We start from the raw sequence: 17,692 nt of genomic DNA on the forward strand, positions 1-17,692 counted from the left end.
CAATAGGAATAGTCATCTCTTCCACATTCTCACTTTCTCCTGGGGGCTGGAAAGGAGGAGAGTTGGTCCCATCCGAGCCCCCGGGATTGTTGGGGCATCCCCAAGGAGAAATCCTCTGGTGGTCGACAGCACTCATGCCTGGGGAAAGGCAACGCTTCCCACGATGGCATGAAGCCCACTCCTGCCTACTGTTGCACTCACAGCAGAACAAGGGTCCCTTCCTCAGGGTGGGGGCAAGGATGGCACACCAACATGTCTTCAGGGGGAAAGGGTTTAAAAGAGCAGGGGATGTCCCTGTGACATGGTGAATGAATGGGCTGTGTTGTCACTACTCCTTATTCTCAAATAACATTTGAAGTGAGATTGAGCAGCCAGGAAGCTGTCCGAATGCTTCAGCCAGGCTGTGGATCCTGCAGGAAAGTGGGACCGTGGCCGGTGGTGGCAGCTTTCTCCCATGAAATGTGCTCTGTATTCTAAGTAGCTTTGCTGTTGTTTGAGGCCAAGGACAATGAGTCATTTGTGTCCCGAGCCAGTGGTTCTAGGATTTCAGAGTGGAGATGAAGTAAGGACCTGGTGTACCTTAAAGGCAAGATGCCCTGAAAATTCGTGCCTGCCCAGCTCTGCCGGTCACGCTTACCTTTTAAAGGGCCCCTACTCAATCGTGACACAGCACAGAGAAGACAAATTATTTTTCTGGAGTAAAACCTCTAATGCTTTCTGAGTACATGCGTGCGTGAGTGCCAAGTCATTTCAATTGTGTCCAACCCTTTGTGACCCTATGGACTATAGCCTGCCAGGCTCCTCATTCCATGGGATTCTCCAGGCAAGAATACTGGAGTGGGTTGCCATGCCTTCCTCCAGAGGATCTTCCTGACCGAGGATCGAACCTGCATCTCTTGTGTCTCCTGCGGTGCAGTCAAGTTCTTCACCTCTAGCGCCACCTACGAGGCCCTTCTGAGTACATAAGGGTTGACTTTTAAGATCATTTTTAAGACTTTGGGGATGATGCATGCAGATGGTAGCCACCTCCCTGTAAATGCTGGTAGAGACTTACTTTTACCCTGCTTGCCATCTGGATGGGACCATTTAGCAGACCTGATCCAGAGTTAAGCTCTCTGGTTCTAGATCAAATTGTCTGGGGTCAGAGCTGAGCTCCACCACATGACACTCTTAGGAAGCCTCAGTTCCTTCACCTGTTAAATGGGGGTAATTATAATTAAACCTGATTCAAGAGGTAAGGGGAGAAGGCAATGGCACCCCACTCCAGTACTCTTGCCTGGAAAATCCCATGGACGGAGGATCCTGGTAGGCTGCAGTCCATGGGGTCACTGAGGGTCGGCTACGACTGAGCGACTTCACTTTCACGTTTCACTTTCATGCATTGGAGAAGGAAATGGCAACCCACTCCAGCGTTCTCACCTGGAGAATCCCAGGGACAGGGGAGCCTGGTGGGCTGCCGTCTATGGGGTCGCACAGAGTCAGACACGACTGAAGTGACTTAGCAGCAGCAGCAGCAGCAAGAGGTAAGGAGCTGATGGGGAGGTGTCAGTGTATTTTCCTGGCACTTGTAAATAATACAATAACCATTTGTCACTCTAATGGAGGTTTGTTGCTATTCTACGTAAGACCTCTGCTTGCAGTACTAGATAAATTTTGTTCTAACCAAGGTCAGATATGCTTTGAACTATTTGAACCCTGTATGGGGTGTTGATTCCAGCTTCTGTTCTCCCAGGGTTCCTCAGGGCCAAATGGCCTTTGTCAAGCAGTTTGTATAAAAGGGGCTTCATTCAAGCCTGTTGGATTAACTGGGGCTTCCTTTAAATAAGGGCTTGTTTTCAGAAGGTTTCTTTTTCCCAACAAGGAAAAGAAGACAATGGATTCCAAGTAATCTACAGTCCTCAGCACAGCTTGTCACAAACACCTGGCACATCTTTCCAGCCCAGAGTGCAAACACACACGCTCCCTTACTTGCTAACTTCAGGAACCTAGCCCCAGCCTGTCCTAAAAGCATTTGCTGACAAACTTCCGCTCACTAAAGTTATTTCCTGGAAGAATAGCAAAAACTGGTTTTGAATTAATAGTACGGCTTTAGTTGCTGCAGAAGCTAAGTGAAATTACCATCGTTACCAATTATTTACCTAAAAAAAAAAAAAACTTACAATAATTACTTTCTTTTTTTTCTTTGCTGATTAGCATGAAGAATGATTTACTGGTAAGTCATTTTCAAGCAAAGACAGGACTTAGGAATTGGATTAATGTGTCACTTATTTCAAAAAAAGGAAATTTCATAATGTTGGTTGGGCACCAGTTTACTTGCTGCTTCAGAAAGCAATTGTGATGAATAGAAGAGAGAGTTAAAGCATTTATGGAATAGATAGACACCAGCATTTGGGGCTGCACACAACAAAGAAATATCTGAAATATTTTTCAGAATATTCTAGAAGCCAAGACACAAGGGCATGCTTTAAGAGAACATAGGAATGTGGGGGGGGCGCATATTGGAACTACCCGTTTCCTTTCAAATCAATGAGGAAAACAAAGCAGCATTCAGCCTCGCATACTGACTTGACACAGTTTATATATAATAGTTTGACTTTAATCCAAGAAGCAAAGATGGAGCGCTCTGTTTATTTTGAAAAATAATTGCAGGGACACTCAGGTTATCCTCCCTTGTCCGACAGGTTTCCTTGGGAGAAGTCTGTCTCTGTTACTCAGAAAAAAGTACCAATTTAGCACCCTTATTTAGAGGACCTTGGTATCAATTTTGACAAGGGTTTCCCTGGTAGCTTAGATAGCAAAGAATCAATTTTGAGAGGCAAACTGAAGAGATTCATTTTCTTCCCTCTCTGTTGATCCATCCCTAAATTTCTCAAGCAATTGTGTGTGTGTGTGTGCGTGTTTGTGTGTGTGTACATCATTTACATAACAGTTTCACCCAGATGGGTCTCAACTCTGCCACCATTTCTGCAAGAAGACAGTGGAACTTGTCTACATAAGACATTAAATCAAATCCATGGGCATTTTCAAAAGAGCCTGTCAAGTGTTTCCACAAATATTTACCTGCAAGCTGAGATCATGGAAGACCATGGAAGGGGCACAACTCAGTTCACCGTCTGAGCCGCTTGTCAAGGAAGACTGATGCAGCTTGGACAGTCTAGTTTCTCTGTTCCTCTAAATGTGAGGATCGCTTGGATAAAGGTGAACCCAGACCCAGTAGGGTGACCACAGACAATGGGACTTAACTTTCGTAAAACAAAAGAACAATCAAGAAAACGGTGTGTGGCTGATTTGCAGCTGAGTACTCCCTCCAAAGCGGTACTTGATACCACAACCAGACATTCATGCTCCCGAGTTCTCTCACGGGGGTGTGTATGCTCAGTCGCGTCTGACTCTTGGTGATCCCATGGACTGTAGCCCGCCTGGCTCCTCCGTCCATGGAATTCTCCAGTCAAGAGTACTGGGATGGGTTGCCATTTCTTACTCCAAGAGATCTTCCTGACTCAGGGATTGAACCCAAGTCTCTTTGCATCTCCTGCATTGCCAGGTGAATTCTTTCCCACTGAGCAACCTGGGACGCCCTCTCTCAGGGGTAGTAGGATGTTTTTTGCCTTTCTTTCTTTTTGACTGTGCTGGGGCTTTGCTGCAGTGCAGGGGCGGGCGGAAGTTGGGGGGTGTTTCTCTTGTTGTAGTATTGCTCAGGCTCAGTATTGCCACGCATGGCCTTACCTCCCACTGGCACGTGGGATCTTAGATCCACAACCAGGGAACAAACCTGCGTCCCCTGCATTGGAAGGCAGATTCTTAACCCCTGGGAAATCCCTTGCCTTTAAAAAATAATTGTTTTTATTTTTGGCTGCACTGGGTCTTCCTTGCTTTGTGAGGGCTTTCTCTAGTTGTGGCAAGCGGGGTCCTACGCTTCGTTGCAGTGCACAGGCCTCTCACTGCAGTAGCCTCTCTTGTTGCGGAGTACAGGCTCCAGGCAAATGGGCATCTGTAGTTGCAGCACATGGGCCCTAGAGGGCTGGCTCCGCAGTTGTGGCCCACGGCCTTAGTTGCTCCGTGGCTTGTGGAATCTTCCTGGACCAGGAACTGAACCCATGTCCCCTGCACTGGCAGATGGATTCTTATCCACTGGGCCACCAGGGAAGTCTTCACTTGCCTTTTTTACACCAAGGAAATAAATATGAGGAGCTGAATTACCATTATTTCAAACTTATTTTATTTTATTCTCAAAGAGATAGTATGAGTCAGAGAACAGAAAAAAGATATACAGCGAAAGTGCTCACTCTCAGTGCCCCATTCCTTTCTGCCTTATTCTTCTCACCCCAAGTAATAACATACTTGTACGAATTCCTGTTGTATCTTTTTAGTTTCTTTATACAAATACAAGTGCTAACAATATATATTCTTACTTTCTCCTTTCTTAAGCAAAAGCCAACGTACTGTTTTGCGTCATGTTTCTTTCACTGATTCATTAGTGTGTCTTAAAGAGCTTTTTAAAATCAATATATAGACTTAGAGATTTTCTCCAATCATTTTTACAGCTGCACAGTATTCCCTTATGTGGTTACATCAAAATTTATGTAATCAGTCCTGTGTTGATTGATACTTGGGTTATTTCCAATCTTCTACCATAAGATACAGCGCTGCAATGAAACATTTTATGCTGTGCAGGTATATCTACAGGATAAATTCCCAAGAATGGGAGTCAAAGAATAAATGTATTTGTGAATTTGAAAATATTCCCAAATTGCCTTTCATGGGAGTTAGACTAATATGCATTATATGTGAGCATACCTGTTTCTCCACAATTCCATCAAGAATGTGTTTTGTAAAATTTGTGGATTTTTTTTTTGCCAAATAATGGGTGAAAATAGTAGTTCAGTTCATTTCAGTCACTCAGTCATGACCAACTCTTTGCAACCCCATGGACTGTGGCACACCAGGCCTCCCTGTCCATCACCAACTCCCAGAGTTTACCCAAACTCATGTCCATTGAGTCGGTGATGCTATCCAACTATCTCATCCTCTGTCGTCCCCTTCTCCTCCTGCCTTCAATCTTTCCCAGCATCAGGGTCTTTGCCAATGAGTCAGCTCTTCGCATCAGGTGGCCAAAGTACTGGAGTTTCAGCTTCAACATCAGTCCTTCCAATGAACACCCAGGACTGATCTCCTTTTTTCTGGTTGGATCTCCTTGCAGTCCAAGGGACTCTCAAGAGTCTTCTCCAACACCATAGTTCAAAAGCATCATGAAGTCCTTATTGCCAAATTCAGACTTAAATTGAAGAAAGTAGGGAAAACCACTAGACCATTCAGGTATGACCTAAATCAAATCCCTATGATTATACAGTGGAAGTGACAAATAGATTTAAAGGATTAGATCTGATAGAGTGCCCGATGAATTATGGACATTGTACAGGAAACAGGGATCAAGACCATCCTCAAGAAAAAGAAATGCAAAAAAGCAAAATGGCTGTCTGAGGAGGCCTTACAAATAGCTGTGAAAAGAAGAGAAGCAAAAAGCAAAGGAGAAAAGGAAAGATATACCCATCTGAATGCAGAGTTCCAAAGAATAGCAAAGAGAGATAAGAAAGCCTTCCTCAGTGATCAGTGCAAAGAAATAGAGGAAAACAATAGAATGGGAAAGACTAGAGATCTCTTCAAGAAAATTAGAGACACCAAGGCAACATTTCATGCAAAGATAAAGGGCTCAATAAAGGACAGAAATGGTAGGGACCTAACAGAAGCAGAAGATATTAAGAAGACACGGCAAGAATACACAGAAGAACTGTACAAAAAAGATCTTCACGACCAAGATAATCACGATGGTGTGATCACTCACCTAGAGCCAGACATCCTGGAATGTGAAGTCAAGTGGGCCTTAGGAAGCAACACTACAAACAAAGCTAGTGGAGGTGATGGAATTCCAGTTGAGCTATTTCAAATCCTGAAAGATGATGCTGTGAAAGTGCTGCACTCAATATGCCAGCAAATTTGGAAAACTCAGCAGTGGCCACAGGACTGGAAAAGGTCAGTTTTCAGTCCAATCCCAAAGAAAGGCAATGCCAAAGAATGCTCAAACTACCATACAATTGTATTCATCTCACACTAACAAAGTAATGCTCAAAATTCTCCAAGCCAGGCTTCAACAATACGTGAACCCTGAACTTCCAGATGTTCAAGCTGGATTTAGAAAAGGCAGAGGAACCAGAGATCAAATTGCCAATATCCACTGGATCATGGAAAAAGCAAGAGAGTTCCAGAAAAACATCTGTTCCTGCTTTATTGACTATGCCAAAGCCTTTGACTGTGTGGATCACAAGAAACTGTGGAAAATTCTGAAAGAGATGGGAACAGCAGACCACCTGACCTGCCTCTTGAGAAACCTGTATGCAGGTCAGGAAGCAACAGTTAGAACTGGACATAGAAAAACAAACTGGTTCCAAATAGGGAAAGGAGTATGTCAAGGGTGTATATCGTCACCCTGCTTATTTAACTTATATGCAGAGTACATCTTGAGAAACTCTGGGGTGGATGAAGCACAAGCTGGAATCAAGATTGCCAGGAGAAATATCAGTAGCCTCAGATATGCCGATGACACCACCCTCATGGCAGAAAGCGAAGAGGAACTAAAGAGCCTCTTGATGAAAGTGAAAGAGGAGAGTGAAAAAGGTGGCTTAAAGTTCAACATTCAGAAAATGAAGATCATGGCATCCAGTCCCATCACTTCATGCCAAATAGATGGTGAAACAGTGGCTGACTTTATTTTGGGGGGCTCCAAAATCACTGCAGATGGTGACTGCAGCCATGAAATTAAAAGACGCTTACTCCTTGGAAGAAAAGTTATGACCAACCTAGATAGCATATTCAAAAGCAGAGACATTACTTTGCCGACTAAGGTCCATCTAGTCAAGGCTATGGTTTTTCCAGTAGTCATGTATGGATGTGAGAGTTGGACCATAAAGAAAGCTGAGTGCTGAAGAAAATAGTATTTAGGGAGAGTTTTATTTTGTACTACTCTTACTATGAATGAGGTTGAGCATGCCCTCATAAGCTAAAAAGCCGTTTGTATTTACTTCTCTATAAACTTTCATAATCATGAAATTGTGTTAACATGTTATCTTTTTCATAATCTCTGCCCATTTATGTATTTTATGTGTCTTTATTGATTTCTAATCTGTAATAATGAGTTTAAAATATTTATGACATTTGTCTTACTTTTGCTTTTCAGGTTCTTTTATATTTAGTAAATTTGATTAATGTTTTAAGGTCTGCAGATTTTTAAAGCTTAGTTAACAGTTAGAACTGGACATGGAACAACAGACTGGTTCCAAATAGGAAAAGGAGTACGTCAAGGCTGTATATTGTCACCCTGCTTATTTAACTTGTATGCAGAGTACATCATGAGAAATGCTGGACTGGAAGAAACACAAGCTGGAATCAAGATTGCCAGGAGAAATATCAATCACCTCAGATATGCAGATGACACCACCCTTATGGCAGAAAGTGAAGAGGAACTAAAAAGCCTCTTGATGAAAGTGAAAGAGGAGAGTGAAAAAGTTGGCTTAAAGCTCAACATTCAGAAAACGAAGATCATGGCATCTGGTCCCATCACTTCATGGCAAATAGATGGGGAAACAGTGGAAACAGTGTCAGACTTTATTTTGGGGGGCTCCAAAATCACTGCAGATGGTGACTGCAGCCATGAAATTAAAAGATGCTTACTCCTTGGAAGAAAAGTTATGACCAACCTAGATAGCATATTCAAAAGCAGAGACATTACTTTGCCAACAAAGGTCCGTCTAGTCAAGGCTATGATTTTTCCTGTGGTCATGTATGGATATGAGAGTTGGACTGTGAAGAAGGCTGAGTGCCGAAGAATTGATGCTTTTGAACTGTGGTGCTGGAGAAGACTCTTGAGAGTCCCTTGGACTGCAAGGAGATCCAACCAGTCCATTCTGAAGGAGATCAGCTCTGAGGTTTCTTTGGAAGGAATGATGCTGAAGCTGAAACTCCAGTACTTTGGCCACCTCATGCGAAGAGTTGACTCATTGGAAAAGACTCTGATGCTGGGAGGGATTGGGGGCAGGAGGAGAAGGGGACGACAGAGGATGAGATGGCTGGATGGCATCACTGACTCGATGGACGTGAGTCTGAGTGAACTCTGGGAGTTGGTGATGGACAAGGAGGCCTGGCGTGCTGCGATTCATGGGGTTGCAAAGATTTGGACACGACTGAGTGAGTGAACTGAACTGAACTGATAAATGTTACCCAATCCAAAGTTATAAGAGAATTTACCCATGTTTTCTTTCAGTTATTTTGTGGGCTTGATTTTTTGTTTAAATCTTAGGCCCATTTGGAGTTTATTTTGATATATGATATTAATTATAAATCCAACTTTATTTTTCCAGACAGTTTATCTGTTATTGCAACACCATTTATTAAAAAGAAACAAGTTTTCCCACTGATTCGAAATTCCACTTCTTAAAATTTATCTATTTTGGCTGCACTGCTCTGCATGGGGGAATCTTAGTTCCCTGACCAAGGATTGAACATGTGCCCCCTGCAGTGGGTATGCAGGGTCCTAAACTCTAGGCCAGCAGAGAATTCCCCGTAACAGCACTTCTTTCTGAAATGCCACTTTTTATGCATACTAATTTCCTATTTGTATTTGGGTCATTTCTGGATTTTCTCTTCTTTTGGTCTATTTGTGTGCTGACAACACATTATTTTAATTACTGAGACATATGTATACAACAAAGGTTTGTTTAGTCAAAGCTATGATTTTTCCACTAGTCATGTACGGATGTGAGACCATAAAGACCGCTGGACTGTGAAGACAGCTGAGCGCCGAAGAACTGATGCTTTTGAACTGTGGTTTTGGAGAAGACCCTTGAGGGTCCTTTGAACTGCAAGGAGATCCAACCAGTCAATCCCAAAGGAAATCAATCCTGAATATTCATTGAAAGGACTGATACTGAAGCTGAAACTCCAATACTTTGGCCACCTGAGGTGAAGAGCCGACTCACTGGAAAAGACCCTGATGCTGGGAAAGATAGAAGGCAGGAGGAGAAGGGGATGACAGAGGGCAAGATGGTTTGATGGCAACACCGACTTGATGGACATGAATTTGAGCAAGCTCCGGGAGTTGGTGAAGGACAGGGAAGCCTGGCGTGCTGCAATCCATGCAGTCGCAAAGAGTCAGACACGACTGAGCAACTGAACGGACCACACAATATATTATATATAAATAGAAAATATTAGAAAATATTGATGTGAAACAAATCACCCCTAAACTTGGTCATTTAAAACAATTGTTTTATTATATCTCACAGTCTTTAAGTTAAAAATTTGGGTAAGTGTTGACTGGGTGGTTCTGGCTCATTCAGTTATCAGAAAATAGCCAGAACTGGAAGTGTTGGAGGGGAGGAGCTGGAGCAACTGGGACCTGCTCAGCCATCCTTTTCTCATGCAGCTTCAAGCTTTCTCTTTTATTTAATAAAAAAAATTAATATATTTATTTTTCATGGAAGGATAATTGCTTTACAATATTGCATTGGTTTCTGCCATACCTCAACATGAATCAGTTATAGGTATACATGTCCCCTCCCTCTTGAACCTGCCTCCCACATTCCACCCCTTCCCCCTGCTCTAGGTTGTTACAGAGCTCCAGTTGCAGTTCCCTGAGTCAAACAGCAAATTTCCATTGGTTGTCTATTTGACACATGGTAGTGTATATGCTCCCATGCTATTCTCTCTATTCATCCCATTGTCTCCTTCCTACGCCCGCCCATGTCCACAAGTTTATTCTCTATGTCTGTCTCCACTGCCGCCCTGCAAATAGGTTTATCAGTGCTGCTGCTGCTGCTGCTGCTGCTAAGTCGCGTCAGTCGTGTCCGACTCTGTGTGACCCCATAGACGGCGGCCCAACAGGCTCCTCTGTCCCTGGGATTCTCCAGGCAAGAATACTGGAGTGGATTGCCATTTCCTTCTCCAGTGCATGAAAGTGAAAAGTGAAAGTGAAGTCGCTCAGTCATGTCCAACTTTTAGCAACCCCATGGACTATAGCCTACCAGGCTCCTCTGTCCATGGGATTCTCCAGGCAAGAGTACTGGTGTGGGTTGCTGTTGCCTTCTCCATTATCAGTACTATCTTTCGTTAATATATGATATTTGTTTTTCTCTTTCTGACTTACTTCATTCACTCTGTACAACAGGCTCTAGGTTCATCTACCTCATTAGAACTGACTCAATGCATTCGTATTTATAGCTCAGTAATAGTCCATGTATATATGTATCACCGCTTCTTTACCCATTCAACCTAGACAGCATATTAAAAAGCAGAGACATTACTTTGCCAACAAAGGTCCGTCTAGTCAAGGCTATGGTTTTTCCAGTGGTCATGTATGGATGTGAGAGTTGGACTATAAAGAAAGCTGAGCACAGAAAAATTGATGCTTTTGAACTGTGGTGTTGGAGAAGACTCTTGAGAGTCCCTTGGACTGCAGGGAGATCCAACCAGTCCATCCTAAAGGAGATCAGTCCTGGGTGTTCATTGGAAGGACTGATGTTGAAGCTGAAACTCCAATACTTTGGCCACCTGATGCAAAGAGCTGATTCATTGGAAAAGACCCTGATGCTGGGAAAGATTGAGGGCAAGAGGAGAAGGGGACAACAGAGGATGAGATGGTTGGATGGCATCACTGACTCAATGGACATGGGTTTGGGTGGACTCCGGGAGTTGGTAATGGACAGGGAGGCCTGGCCTGCTGCGGTTCATGGGGTCACAAAGAGTCGGACATGACTGAGTGACTGAACTGAACTGAACTTACCCATTCATTCAAATTTTCTGTTTTTTTTTTTTTCATTCAAGCTTTCTTTATGTGGTCTCTCTGTGAGAGGTAGTTCAATCTTCCTCACAGCATGGTGGCTTCAGAGAAGAGAAGACAGGCTGTTAACATGGCAACTAGAATTATAGTGAAGTGCTTCCAAGAACAAACTAGAAACTGCCTCATCTTTCTGACCCAGGCAGCATCAGATTCTCTGCAATGCTTTTACTACAAATGGGTCAATCTCATCCAAATCCAAAGAGAGGTGAAATGATCTCATCTCTCAGTGGGACAAATGTCAAGGTCACACTGTAAGAAAAACAGATGGAGTGGGAGAAAATATTGTGGTCAACTGGGGAAAATACAATCTACCCCATTTTACTTTCTGATAGGACTGGAATACCCTTCATTAATCTTCTATTTCAGAGTTTTTCTGGTTATTCTTACCAGGCTGTGCCACCATGCCACTTGTGGGATCCTAGTTCTCGACCAGGGATCAAACCCTGGCCCTCTGCAATGGAAGTGTGAGAATCATAACCACTGGACCACCAGGGACGTCCCTAAGGAGCGTTTTTAGAAATCTGATACTTGAGGTGACTACACTGATAATCATGTCTTAACGTTTTGCCATTTTCATAATATACATTTAGTTCTAACTATAAATAAGTTCTCTGAAAATACGCTTTTAAAAATTACATAATAGAGATGAATATTGCGTTTGGTCAGAGACAGGGTGGGTCTAAAATAAAAGCACGCTCTTGACTCATGTAATAATGGAGAATTGGAGACACCCTTATGAACTGATGCTTCAGTTCAGTTCAGTCGCTCAGTTGTGTCTGACTCTTTGCAGCCCCATGGACTGCAGCACGCCAGGCCTCCCTGACCATCACCAACTCCAAGAGTTTACCCAAATTCATGTCCATCGAGTCGGTGATGCCATCCAACCATCTCATCGTCTGGCGTCCCCTTCTCCTCCTGCCCTCAATTTCCCAGCATCAGGGTCTTTTCCAATGAGTCAGCTCTTCGCATCAGGTGGCCAAAGTATTGGAGTTTCACCTTCAACATCAGTCCTTCCAATGAACACCCAGGACTGGTCTCCTTTAGGATGGACTGGTTGGATCTCCTTGCAGTCCAAGGGGCTCTCAAGAGTCTTCTCCTGATGCTTAGTTTAATATAAATATGAATTGCTAAATACAGAAATATTTGTAGATATGTATATGTGCATTTACTGGTATAAACACATATATTTCCTTGCTCTGCCAGCTGAGAGGGCATAGAAGCAATGATATACCAGTAGTGATAAGCACACCTGGCACTCAGATTTTGTTATCTAATGTCATTCTCAAATAAAATATTTAAAAAAATTAAAAAGACCCAAGGATCCTCAGAGAGGTGACTCATTCTAGAACTGGAGCAGGAAATATATGAGATGAGCCTGAAGCATCTTATTAGAGCCAGGAAGTAAGGAAGTGGAAAAGAACAAGCAAATAACAACCAAAAACATACAAAGACTTACATTGGTGGGAATATATCAAAGGGACATAGGAGCCAACTGAAGCACTGCCAACAGTCAAAGCTGGAACAACTGAGCAACAAAATAAATAAAGTAGAATTGGATTATAATAACCCAAAATATGAAATAAATACCCATGAGGGCGTGTTGTCATAAACAAATAATTGACTAGATAGAGAAGCGGAAGAGAAAAGGGACATATCTCCATTTCAGAAGAATTCTAATTAATTTATGTCAATAAAGTCTCCCAGAGGGGAAGAGTCCTCCTTAAGCGTGAGCTATATATAGTGACTTCAAAGAGCAGTGTCTGGAAAGGGAGGGGAAAAGTAGTAACTTTTGGGACTTCCCTGACAGTCCAGAGGTTAATACATCATGCTTCCACTTCAGGGGACACAGGTTCAATCTCTGGTCAAGGAACTAAGATCTCACATGCCACGCAGTGTGGCTATAAAACAGGGGGGAAAATTAATGACTTTACAGTGGGAAAATGTGACAGATACCACCTCAGGTAGGTGATCAAGTTCAATATCAACAGTGATGGAACATAGTGGTGGTATGTATCCTTGTTAAGACCTCTTTGGTCTTCCTCCCTAGCACCTCAGTCTAATAGTAAGAAAACATCAGACAAATTCCAATAGAGGGGCATCCCACAAAATACTTGACCAGTAGGCTCCTCAAAATTGTCAAGGTCACCAAAAAGAAGAAAAGTCTGAGATATTATCATACCAAGAAGAGCCTAAGGTGACAGAAAACTAAATGTAATGTGGCATCATGGATGGGATGCTGGAGCAGAAAAGTAAAAACTGAAGATTTTTAAATAAACCATAGTCTTTAGTTAACAATAATGTACTAAGTAAGGTTCATTAATTATGGCTAATATACCCTATTAATGTAAGATGTTAATAAGAGGGGAAACTGGTTATGAGGCATATGGGAACTCTGAGCACTATCATCTCATTTTCCTATAAATCTAAAACTGTTCTAAGAAATAAAAATCACAAAAAATAAAACAAACAAAAAACCCAAAATGAAAATCAAAAACAAAAAACACTGCCCCACTCCAGCTCAGGAGAAAAGATTCACAGGTCCCCATGAGCTGGAACTATAAGCAGTACCAGCTATTGCCCACTCCCTCCTCCTCCCCCACCAATGCCCGGGGACTGAGGAAACCCAGCCAGGCACCTCCAGCCCCATTCCGGACTTTTCTATAGACTCAAACTGAAAAATCAGGCAGTCTCTAAGATGACAGAAAGGAACATTTCCCCCAAGACCACCTCCATCCAAAGCACAAACTAAACGGGGCCTTGGCAAGTCAGAGCTCATCCCTAAGAGTAAGTTCCCACCTAGCCTCAAGCCCTCTACCTGACATGGTCCGCTGCTCCTGAGTCCCCCAGTTCTTCCCCTTCCCCTTCCTGAGCCTCCACTCATGGAAGAGAATGACAGGATAGACGGAGATGGGGGAATAGTTCAACATGGAGAAAAGCAGTCCCCAGACCCAAATAAGCAATACAGCAGGTCTTCCACGGTTTGGGTTCCTCAGAACACCCTGGGATCAAGTAGGACACCCCTGGGTCAGAGGAGGCCAGCACACCACCCTTATTCTGTGGTTTAGTCGATAAGCCGTGTCCAACTCTTGCGACCTCATGGACAGAGGAGCCTGGCAGGCTACAGTCCATGGGATTCTCCAGGCAAGAATACTGGAGTGGGGTGACATTTCCTTCTCCAACCCTAATTCTGTCCCATAATTTTATTCTTCAATTTGTTGATATGGTGTATCACATTGATTGATTCGTAGATGTTGAAAAATCCTTGCTTCCCTGGGATGAATCCCATTTGGTCACAGTGTATGACCTTTTTAATGTATTGTTGGATATGAATTGCTAGTATTTTGTTGAGGATTTTTGCATCTATGTTCATCAGTTGATATTGTATTTTTCTTTTTTTGTGCTATCTTTGTCTGGTTTGGTTATCAGGGTGATGGTTGCCTCATAAAGTGAAGTTGGAAGTTTTCCTTCCTCTGTGATGTTTTGGAACACTTTCAGGATAGGTGTTAACTTCTCTAAATATTTGATAAAATTAGCCTGTGAAGCCATCAGGTCCTGAACTTTTATTTGCTTGCAACCCCATGGACTGTAGCCTGCCAGGTTCCTCTATCCATGGAATTTTTTAGACAAGAATACTGGAGTGGGTTGCCATTCCCTTCTCTAGGGTATCTTCCCAACCCAGGGGTCAAACCTGGGGCCTCTCACATTGCAGGCAGATTCTTTACTGTCTGAGCCACCAGGGAAGCCTCATAAAATGAGTTTGGAAGTGTTCTTTCCTCTGCAATTTTTTGGAAACAGTTTCAGGACAGGTGTTAACTCTTCTCTAAATGTTTGATAAAATTTGCCTGTGAAGCTGTCAGATCCTGAACTTTTGCTTGTTGGGGGCTTTTAACCATGGTTTCAATTTCAGAGTTTGTGATTGGCCTGTCCTGTCCCATTATTTTAGAGCAGATCTGTCCTTCCCATCACCACCAACAAAGAGTTTAGAACCACTTGTAGGAAAAACAGAATTGATGCATTACAATGTGAAGAAGGTTCACAAATCAAGAAGGCCTGTACTGGAAATGTTCAGTGCAGGGTTTTTACATGCCTGCATCTATGTAAAAGTACAGTGTGTTCTGAAAGACAAGGGTAAAAAGGAGCATATCCTTACAGATGACCTTTCCAAACCCCGCTTGGACTTCGTCTCCTGTGGCCATCACCTCCTTGCCACTCCTACAGTGCCACAGACTCCACCACAAGCCAGAAATGCTCTATGGGTCTCCCCACCATCAGAGCGTTCCCATGAGACCTTTAAGCTGAGATGGCATAAAGCAAAGAAGCAATTACCTTAGGACACATCTCGTTAACTAATGGTTGCACAAAATAAATCAAGATTAAGCACAGATGCTCACAGACACAGTTCAAAGCTCTGGGGGCTTGACGCTGAGATGTTGAGTACAGTTTCTGGAGAAGGAGCTTGGCAGTCTACCTCTCTAGCAGCTCAGGGTACAAGCTGCCTCTATAACAACTCCCTGCAAAACAAACAATGAATGCTATTTTCACTTTTCAGCTTTTTTCATAAAATTGATAATGCTCCTCGGATCTCTTTTGGTCAGCAAAAACAGGTACTAAGGCAGGTATCTCATAAAAGAGAAAAAGTGGGGGATCCCTGTAACTCTCAAATTCAGACAGTTATGACTCAAGCCATCTATCCCTTGATCCTCGTTGTCTGTTACCCATTAGACTAATGCTACTCAAAATGTGGCCAGTGGCCCAGAGTCTGCCAACTGTTACAGAGACAAGGGCTGAAACCTTAGTCTCATTAATCTGCTCCTAGCAAAGGATGACAGTATGGTCTGAATGTTTGTCCCCCTCCAAAATCCATACATTTAAATCTTAATGCCCAATGTGACGGTCTTAGGAGGTGGAGGCCTTTGGGTGATTGGATCATGACGGTAAAATTGTGGGCATTCTTCATTTTATGGTGCTTTGCTTTATCATGCTTTGCAGACAATACTTTTTTTTTACAGATTGAAGGTTTGTGGCAATTTTGCATCAAGCAAAGCTATCAGTGCCATTTTTCCAACAGCATTTGCTCACTTCCTGCCTCTGTGTTGCATTTTGGTAATTATCATATTTCAAACTTTTTTATTATTATTACATTTGGTATGATGGCCTGTGATCAGTGATCTTTGATGTTACTGTACTTGTTTGGGGGCAGGTGTCCATACAAGATAGCGAAATTAAACGATAAATGCGTGTTCTGACTACTCCACCCATTGGTCAGTCCCCTGTCACTCCCCATCTCCTTGGGTTTCCCTGAGACACAATAATATTGAAATTAGGTCAGTTAATAACCCTACAATGGCCTCTAAGTGTTCAAAGGAAAGAAAGAGTTAATTGATACAGACTTAACTGTTGTCTTACTTTAAGAAATTGCCACAGCCACCCCCTCCTGTAGCAACCACCAACATCAAGGCAAGACCCTCCACCAGCAAAAACTTACAACTTGCCGAAGTTTCGGATAATGGTTAGCATTTTTTAGCAATAAAATATTTTTAATATTTATATCTATTTATTTACTTGGCTGCATCAGGTCTTAGTTGCATGCCGGATTTAGTTCCCTGACCAGGGATTGAACCTGGGCCCCCTGCCCTGGGAGTGAAGCATCTTAGTCACTGGACCATCAGGGAAGTCCCATGTATTTTTTAACTAAAGTACATATATTTTTTAGACATGACGGTATCGTACACTTAATAGATATAGTACAGTAAGCCTAACTTTTATATACACTGCGAAACCCAAAAATATGTTACTTGCTTTATTGTGTTCTTCGCTTTATTGGAGACGTTAGAATAGAGCCCACACTATCTCTTAGGGATGCCTGTAATACATTTATTAAAGAGAACTGAGAGAGCTCCTTTGCCTTTTCACCCTGTGAGGACCTGTGACCTGGAAGAGGATCCTCACTGGACCATGCTGGCATCCTGATCTTGGACTTCTAGCCTCTGGAACTGTGAGAAATAAATGTTTACTATTTAGTAGCTAGCCAGTCTATGGTATCTTGTTATGGCATTCCAAAGGGACCACAACTGACTACTTCTCCAAAAGTAGCAGCCCCAAAGCTCAGATTAGCTATGAAAAAATACATGACCATTTTCAGCAGCACTCAGTTGATAACAATAGCTGACACAATCGTGCAAACACAGAACTCTTTAGCTCCACGGCCCCACAGTGGAACATGAGGCTGCCCCCATGGGCTTTGGACAGTCCCACAGTTTCACATCCTTCTTCAGTTCTTATGGGCAAAGGATAACTACTTTCATTACCTTTTCAGGTACAACTGCAGGCTTCTTACTAGCAACATTCTAACTGAAGGTAAGTAAAACATGACATTGGGAAAGTAAATTGGCATGGATTGTTTACTGAAAATCTCTGCTTCAGAGTTCCACAGGAGGCCTGGTTGCCCTTAACCCCTGGTGACCTGGCAAAACCCCTATATGTGACCATGTGACAAGAGCTGGCATTCCCACTATTTGCAGGAAGGTGGCTTTTGTAGCAGTGAATCATCAGCCTTGTGTGGAGTTGGTCATGCTGCTATTCTCGCTTTTTTAAAAAATAAGTTATCTTTAGCTCTATTATTATCAGCTTTGTTCTGGATTGGAAAGTTGACCTCACAAGGTGTAGACCTGCGTATCTGCATTAACATTATTCTTGGTCTGTAACTTTCCAGTGACTTTCCAGTGACTGAGACTTTAAAGCATGCATTATGGTTTAAGTATTACTATTGCAAGAGCAGATGTACACACAACCCACTCAAAATTT

Source organism: Capra hircus, chromosome 3 (genome assembly GCF_001704415.2).
Source record: "Capra hircus breed San Clemente chromosome 3, ASM170441v1, whole genome shotgun sequence".
Classification (NCBI taxonomy): Eukaryota; Metazoa; Chordata; class Mammalia; order Artiodactyla; family Bovidae; genus Capra; species Capra hircus.